The following is a 7,222-nucleotide window of genomic DNA, read 5'->3' on the forward strand; positions in this document are numbered from 1 at the left end:
CGTCAAGAGTTTTTGACGAGCGCTGTCCGCGTCACTTATTTTGGGTGCCACGGGATGATGTCACGCTGATGTCCTTTTGCTGAGTGCCGCTATTCGTGCTGTTCCGTCGGCGCGATAAATGAGATCCAATTAAAGTATGTTCTTCGAGTCGCAAGCCGCTCATATTTCAGCCCGGGTGTTCTGTTGAGCAAAGGAAGCGAACAGTGCAATAATATTAGCGCAAAAATTATTGTCAGTACCCCTTTAATAATTGAAACTAGATGCCGTTCTTTGGGGTTAGCGTGTTTCGCAGTGTTGTGTTTATTTTGGCGCCGGCCGAGCAAAGTACATCAATGTACTTTCTTAGCTCTTTGCTTTCTAAGCTCTTTGCTGTACTTGCTAAGCTCTCTCAACAATGCTTAGAATCAGGATTATTGTCTTTTGAGTGGAAGATGGCTAACGTGGTTCCAGTCTTTAAATCCGGTAGCATTGTATCAACTAGCAACTATCGTCCGATATCGCTCACCAGCATCCCCTGTAAAATTTGTGAACACATCATTTACTCTAACCTTGTCCGATTTCTCGAATCCAATTTTTTCTTTCATCCCGTTCAATATGGCTTTCGTAAACACCATTCCTGTGAAACGCAACTCTTATCATTCACCCAGCAAATTCATGTTATTCTTGACGCGGGTTCATCCGCAGATTGCATATTTTTGGACTAGTCGAAGGCATTTCACAAGGTATGTCACCGATTACTAATGTTAAAGCTGCGTAGCCAAAACCTCGACAGTAGTTTACTCAAATGGATAGAATGTTTTGTTATTAACCGGCACCAATTTGTTTCAGCTAATAATTTTAACTCTTCCCCTGCAATAGTAACATCTGGAGAGTCACAGGGTTCACTTTTAGGCCCATTATTATTCTTGATATATATTAACGACCTTCCTAATTGTGTCTCATCCCCTATTCATCTGTTTGCCAATGATTGTGTGGTTTTTCGTGAAATTAAAAATGGCGCCGATGTAACTACCCTGCAGGCAGACCTAGATAATATAGCTACGTGGTGTGATAACTGGCGAATGGAACTCAACATTTCTAAATGCAAGGCAATGAGAATAACTCGTACTTCAACGCTAACTCCTATGTACTTTGTTAAAGGGATACCATTACAACCAGCCGCGTCATATAAATATCTAGGAGTCCATATCACTAATAATTTAAAGTGGGATATGCACATCGATCACATTACCGCTAATGCTAATCGTACTTTTGGCTTTATAAGACGTAATTTTTCCCAAGTCCCATCATCCATAAAACTTCTTCTGTACAAAACGCTTATAAGGTCAAAACTTGAATATGCCGCCTCCATCTGGGATCCCGACCCCACTTTTTTGATTCATAAACTGGAAATGGTTCAAAACAATTCTCCCCGTTTCATTCTTTACAACTGCACTAGAGCTGCCAGCGTAAGTTGTATGAAGTCAACACTTAATTTACAAACCTTAGCGCTCCGTAGAAAATTTTCTCGTCTGTGTCTCTTCCACAAAATTTCCCATCACCCGCTCTTGAAAACAGAATTCATTCATTCCCCCGCTTACGTGTCTGAACGACTTGACCATGCGCACGAAGTTGCTGTCCCCTCGTGTCAGTCTCGTTTTTACGGTGCTTCATTTCTTCCACGGACTTGACTGACTGGAACCGCCTTCCCGCCACCACAGCTGCTATAGATAACGTTAATTGATTCAGTCTGCTATCACCAGTGAAATTGAAACCCCCAGCCTTGTATAACGTTTTTTTTGCGAATTACCCCTCTTGTATTTTTTTGGACTAGCACTGTATAAGTCCTCTTCGATGTTGAATGTTATTGAGCATACTTGAAATGTACATGTATTTTTCACTGCTCACCACTTTTATTATTTTTATTACTTGTACTTACCCCTCCCCTCTATAATGTTTCGGCGCTGAGGGTACTTGTAAATAAATAAATAAATAAATAAAATATTCCAGGTAAACCAGAGTGTTGTTACCACTGGCGCCTTTCGCTTTGAGCACTTGACACGGACAGGGAACAATGGGCCGTAGCTCAAGCCAGCCTACTCTTGGCCGTGCAAGTGTACTATTACCGTGCCAAGGTACCTGGTGAACTACCCCAACACAAGAAAGTGACTGAACGGAATGCTCCTAAAAGATGGTATGCCAGTGGCCTGCCACTCGTCTACTGCATCTAAACAGTGTGACGATTGTCCACAACAACAGAAACAATTAAGGAAGAACAACGTTATAATTAGCAACAAAACTTCAAGGGAGAACAAATGTAGAACTCAAAGATTTGACTACAAATGGTAAAACTCGTATCCTACTCCCCACCCTACCCATGACACGCTTGGTGAAGCGTTGAAGCACGACCAGACTGCCGTGCAGCACGCATGCAGACAGTGGCAGCAAACGCAGATCTGCTGCGGTTAACATACCTTCGGTACACAGCATAGAACGGGCGCCGAAGACAATACCATGCAAGGAGTCGGCGTTGATATCTTTCAGCACGGGGGCAGCTCGTAGTCGTGCGTGTTCGATGCGCACTCAAACTTCCCTGAAGTGCAAAAGCTGAGCGACACCGCGTCGAGAACGGTTATCGCCTCATTGAGCGTCATTTGTGCGCGTATGTAGCGAACAATTTTCTAGAAAAAAATCTGAGTACAAAAGCAGCGAACAGGCAAACACCACAGTAAGACCAAGTTTCGCGGAAAGAGCCAGCTCAAAATAGGAAGAAATTATAAAACACTTTCCGCGTGAAGAGTGTAGAGCGGTCTGTGTAGAGCGGTCTCAAATAAAAACGGGTTCGTTATAGACACTATACTGTTCCGTAGTTTGTTCCAATAATTTATTAATAGGACAAGGGGAGATAATTTGAAATTCTCCGTACGGGAAAGAACTGGTAATACCTTGTGCGCATGGTGAGTCCGTAAGCAACTGTGATATGCGCTGGAACAATATGTTCCGAGAAAAATTACGAGTGGTTGTAATTGGACTAAACAAGCCGAAACACTTTGCGTGGGAGATTCATATTTTGTGGACTAAGGGGATTTTTAAGGAAGGATACGCTTTGGGTTCCGGAGTACGAACGCAAACTAAACCTTGCAGCCTTGTTCTCGACTGCTTCAAGTAGATTCGTCAAATTGACTTGGTGGTCGTTCCAGATAACACACGCATATTCTACTGACGACCTGATCAAGGTGGTTTAAAGCATGAAATCTATATCCTAGTTACGTAGCCGGTTAGGTGTGTGGATGTTCGACAGAATATTTCTCAAAAGTTAGATTTTTGGAGTGAGGGTAATATGTCTGTCCACTCCACCGTTTGCAAGAGGGTAATATGTCTGTCATGCAAGACAAACATTTGGTTAGAATCATCGCTGGCTTTCGTTAATCGATCGAGATCCGACCTACATGCTCTTGTAGTACAGTCGTCCGCAGACTTAGCTGGAGCATCATATTTCAGTTTAGCGTGGCATAGTTCCAACTTTAGACTTAGAACTGTTCAAACTAGTGTGGAGGACTTGAGTCCCATCTTCAGCTTAAAGGGACACTGAAGTGAATTTGTCAAGCTCCCGTTTTTGCTTGCACTGCGTAGACTGGCTCAAATTAGCACACTTTTCCTCGTTTATCCGGTTGACAAATCGGTAATTATTTTACAAAGCGCGAAAGAAGAAAAACTACTATGCGCGGTTTGCGGCGGCCGCACCAACTAAAGCTGTGACGTTGGGAGGAGCGGGCACCGTGATTGGACGATGCCCAAGGTGAGCAACCAAACAAGTTTCGGTTTCGGTTTCGGTTCTGTAAAACACAACCGGTGGCGTTGTTGGATGGGCATTCTCAATAACTCAGTAATCATCGTACCGCGCTTCTGCCATGTAGTCAGGTGTAAAAATGCATAAAGATAAGCCTCCCAGGACGGCTTGGAATCGTAGCATTCACTAGCCGAGGCCTACGCAGTGCATGAACGCCCTCCGCGTACCCGCAGACGCCCAAATGTCATGCGCTTTTACCCCATATTTGGAGCTTGCCTCACTCATGCCTGTACCGTAAAAAGCGTGTTCGCACCAGGCCAAGGGTCTGTTCATTCTGGCCTGTGCCCACTGCCCGCAAGCAGTCGGTGCTTATGGCAACAGCACGCCAACGAGAACTCGCTAGCGCGCCAGTGCCAGCCTGCGCGCGTTCTGTGAACTAGTTTGTGGAGCCATGAACGTTGCGGCCCAAAAAAAGGTGAACTCAATGTAGAAAACATCGGCAGAAAACGAAAAAGTTAACTTACAAAAAAAAAAAGCACGTAACCGCCGGGACTCGAACTCGTGACTTGCAAAACACTTGCGGCGACATACCTAGCGCCCCAGACCACTAGGCTATGGGACTTTTTTTTAATTTATTTCCAGACAAACACCGCTGTTACAAACCTAATACACAACAACAAAACAAACCCATTACACTAAGACATAAAATCACTGTTCCACTCTAGGGCACAGTGGTGACTACTAAAATATTTTCATTTTTGTTAACTCCTCCATTTGTGACAACCAGTCTGGAACACATTGGCGTTCCTTTTGAACTTCAAGAAAGGAGAATATGGCCTCTCGGAAATACTCATTTACTGGCCGCGCATCAATGTCCGAGTGGCGGACTGCCATTAGGCATCTCCATATACTGTGCAGTCCTAGTAACATTACTATATCTAGAGGGACGCCATCATCATCAGGTTCAACAGACAAATACCGAATACCATGGGCATCGATTGGCAGATCTTTTTTCAGCGTACGTTGCAGCACATCCCAAGAAGACCCCGTCTCAACAGTCAATGAAAACATGTTCAATGGTTTCCGGTTTGTTGCATAACCAACACTGTTCACCCTACGGCATAAAAAGGCCTTTTTCTTGCATCCATGTTTTCACAAGGAGTGTCCCGGTGTGTAGTTGAAAGAAAAATACTTTACATCCCGGTGCAACTGGCATTCTTTTAACCCGTTTTAACACATCTCGACCCGTGCCAGACGAGTGAGCAATTCTGTACATAGGAACGGGAAAAACAGTGTCACAGAGATCGTTATACAGTCTCTTCCTAGTCACTGCGCTCAAATACTCTAACGAAAACCGCGCGCATATAAAACGTAACGAGTCCACAACTTCTTTTAGATAGCCACGGATACCACCTGGCATACACAATGAGTCCACAACTTCTTTTAGATAGCCACAGATACCACCTGGCATACACAATGTCGTAACGGACAACTCAGGCAAAACCCTGCCTAATCTAACTTGGCAAACGGTGCGCAAAAAGGGATCCTTTACATCCCTCCAAAACAGAAAGCGGTTTGCCAACTGACGTAAAAAGAGATGCGTTAAACCTAACCCCCCTTCCCGTAACTGTCGAAAGAGATTTGTACGACTCATCCTCTCCCAAGTTGATCCCCAAACAAAAACTGCGAAAACACGATGTAACTTTTGGACGTTTGCCCGTGAACAGTGGAGTACCTGTAACACATACCAAAGTTTGCTCGCCATAAAAAGGTTGCAAATCGTTGTGCGAGCGAAAATGGATAAATTGGCGCCCTTCCACTTCTCTGCCTTTTCCTTAAGCTCTACGGCTTGTCTCCTCCAGTAAGGGTCACTGTCAGCATAATACTCTAGGGGAACACCAAGGTACTTCACCGGTGTCGTCACCCACTTTACATTTTGAAATACCACCGGTGTTGAACTCCACTCTCCGTGCCAGATGCCCGGGCACTTGTCCCAGTTTACAGCACATCCACTAACATAACAAAATTATTTAACTGTATTAATGACCCTAGCAATGCTTTGTTGATCTACGCAAAATACAGCGATATCGTCCGCGTATGCTAAACTTTAATTTCAGCTGCATGAAGTTGAAATCCCTTGACAGTGTCGTTTTTTTATTATGCTTAAACATAATGATTCAATATATATGCAAAAGAGGAGGGGGGAAAGAGGACACCCCTGCCTCACGGACCTCTGCACTTCTATACGCCTTCCAACCGCTTTGTTAACGATAAGTCTAGTTGTACAGTTGTTATAAGCCATGCGCACACCCTCTAGAATAACTGATCCGATGTTACTATGTTCCCAAACCGCCATAAGTCCATCGTGGGGCACATGATCAAACGCCTTTTCCAGGTCTACCTATAGCATTGCGACGCCTGTATGCGTCACGTCGCAAATCTCAAGCACACTCCGTGCCTTGTGTATATTCGTAAAAAATGACCTGCCTTTAATACCACATGTTTGATGCGGCCCCACTAAGATGCTAATTACGGTCTGCAACCTTCTAGCCAATATTTTCATTAGTATTTTATAATAAACGTTTGTTAAGCTTATGGGCCGGTACGATGTGACTTGGCGGAGTTTGACAATATCATCTGTTTTGGGAATTAAGATCGTGTGTGAAGCCGAAAACGATGGTGGAAGCGTTTCTAACATATACGCTTCTTCAAACGCAGCAGTTAACACAGGGGATATGTCATGTTTAAAAGCCTTATAAAAAGCAGCACTCAGGCCATCTGGGCCTGGTGACTTTCCCAGGTTTAAGTTGTCAATAGCTTCCTTAACCTCCTCGACGGTGATAGGGGATTCCAAAAGTGACTTTGCTTCATCATCAATTTTTGGCAGGAGTGACACAAATTCACTTTCAAACTTTGCCAGTTCAATAGGGCTTCGAGAAAACAAGGTCCTATAGTGTTCAAAAAAAGCACGTTCAATATGTACTTTTTCACTGATAATTGTGCCATTATATTCAATTTCCGTTATTTCGTTACGGAGAGCGTATCTTTTTTCCGTCCCCAGCGCTCTCTTGGTGGGCATTTCGCCCGCTATAAATTTTTCCGCTCTCGCTCTGACAAGCGCTGCGTGATACCGCACCGCATCTATCTGCTCAAGTTTAGCTTTTGTGGCCCGTATCTCTTCTTTAAAGCCCCCGGTGCTCGCCTTTCTTCAGCAACCATCGTCTGCAACATAGTGCGCAACAGGCTTTCTTGCTTTTGTTTCTCCTTTTTAATGGCACTTGCCCTTTCGATTGCTCCCATTTTTATTTCTTGTTTGAAATGTTCCCAGTGAACGCCGAATTTTTCACTGCTGCACTTTTCTATTTTTTCCAAAGATTTTCTTACTCGTTTCATAAAAATATCATCTTCTAAGAGTTTGTCATTTAATTTCCATAAATCCCACGTAAATTTCTT

This window comes from Haemaphysalis longicornis, unplaced genomic scaffold, assembly GCF_048455015.1.
Source record: "Haemaphysalis longicornis isolate Haplotype H1 unplaced genomic scaffold, Haemaphysalis longicornis Haplotype H1 scaffold_9, whole genome shotgun sequence".
In the NCBI taxonomy this organism is placed as follows: domain Eukaryota; kingdom Metazoa; phylum Arthropoda; class Arachnida; order Ixodida; family Ixodidae; genus Haemaphysalis; species Haemaphysalis longicornis.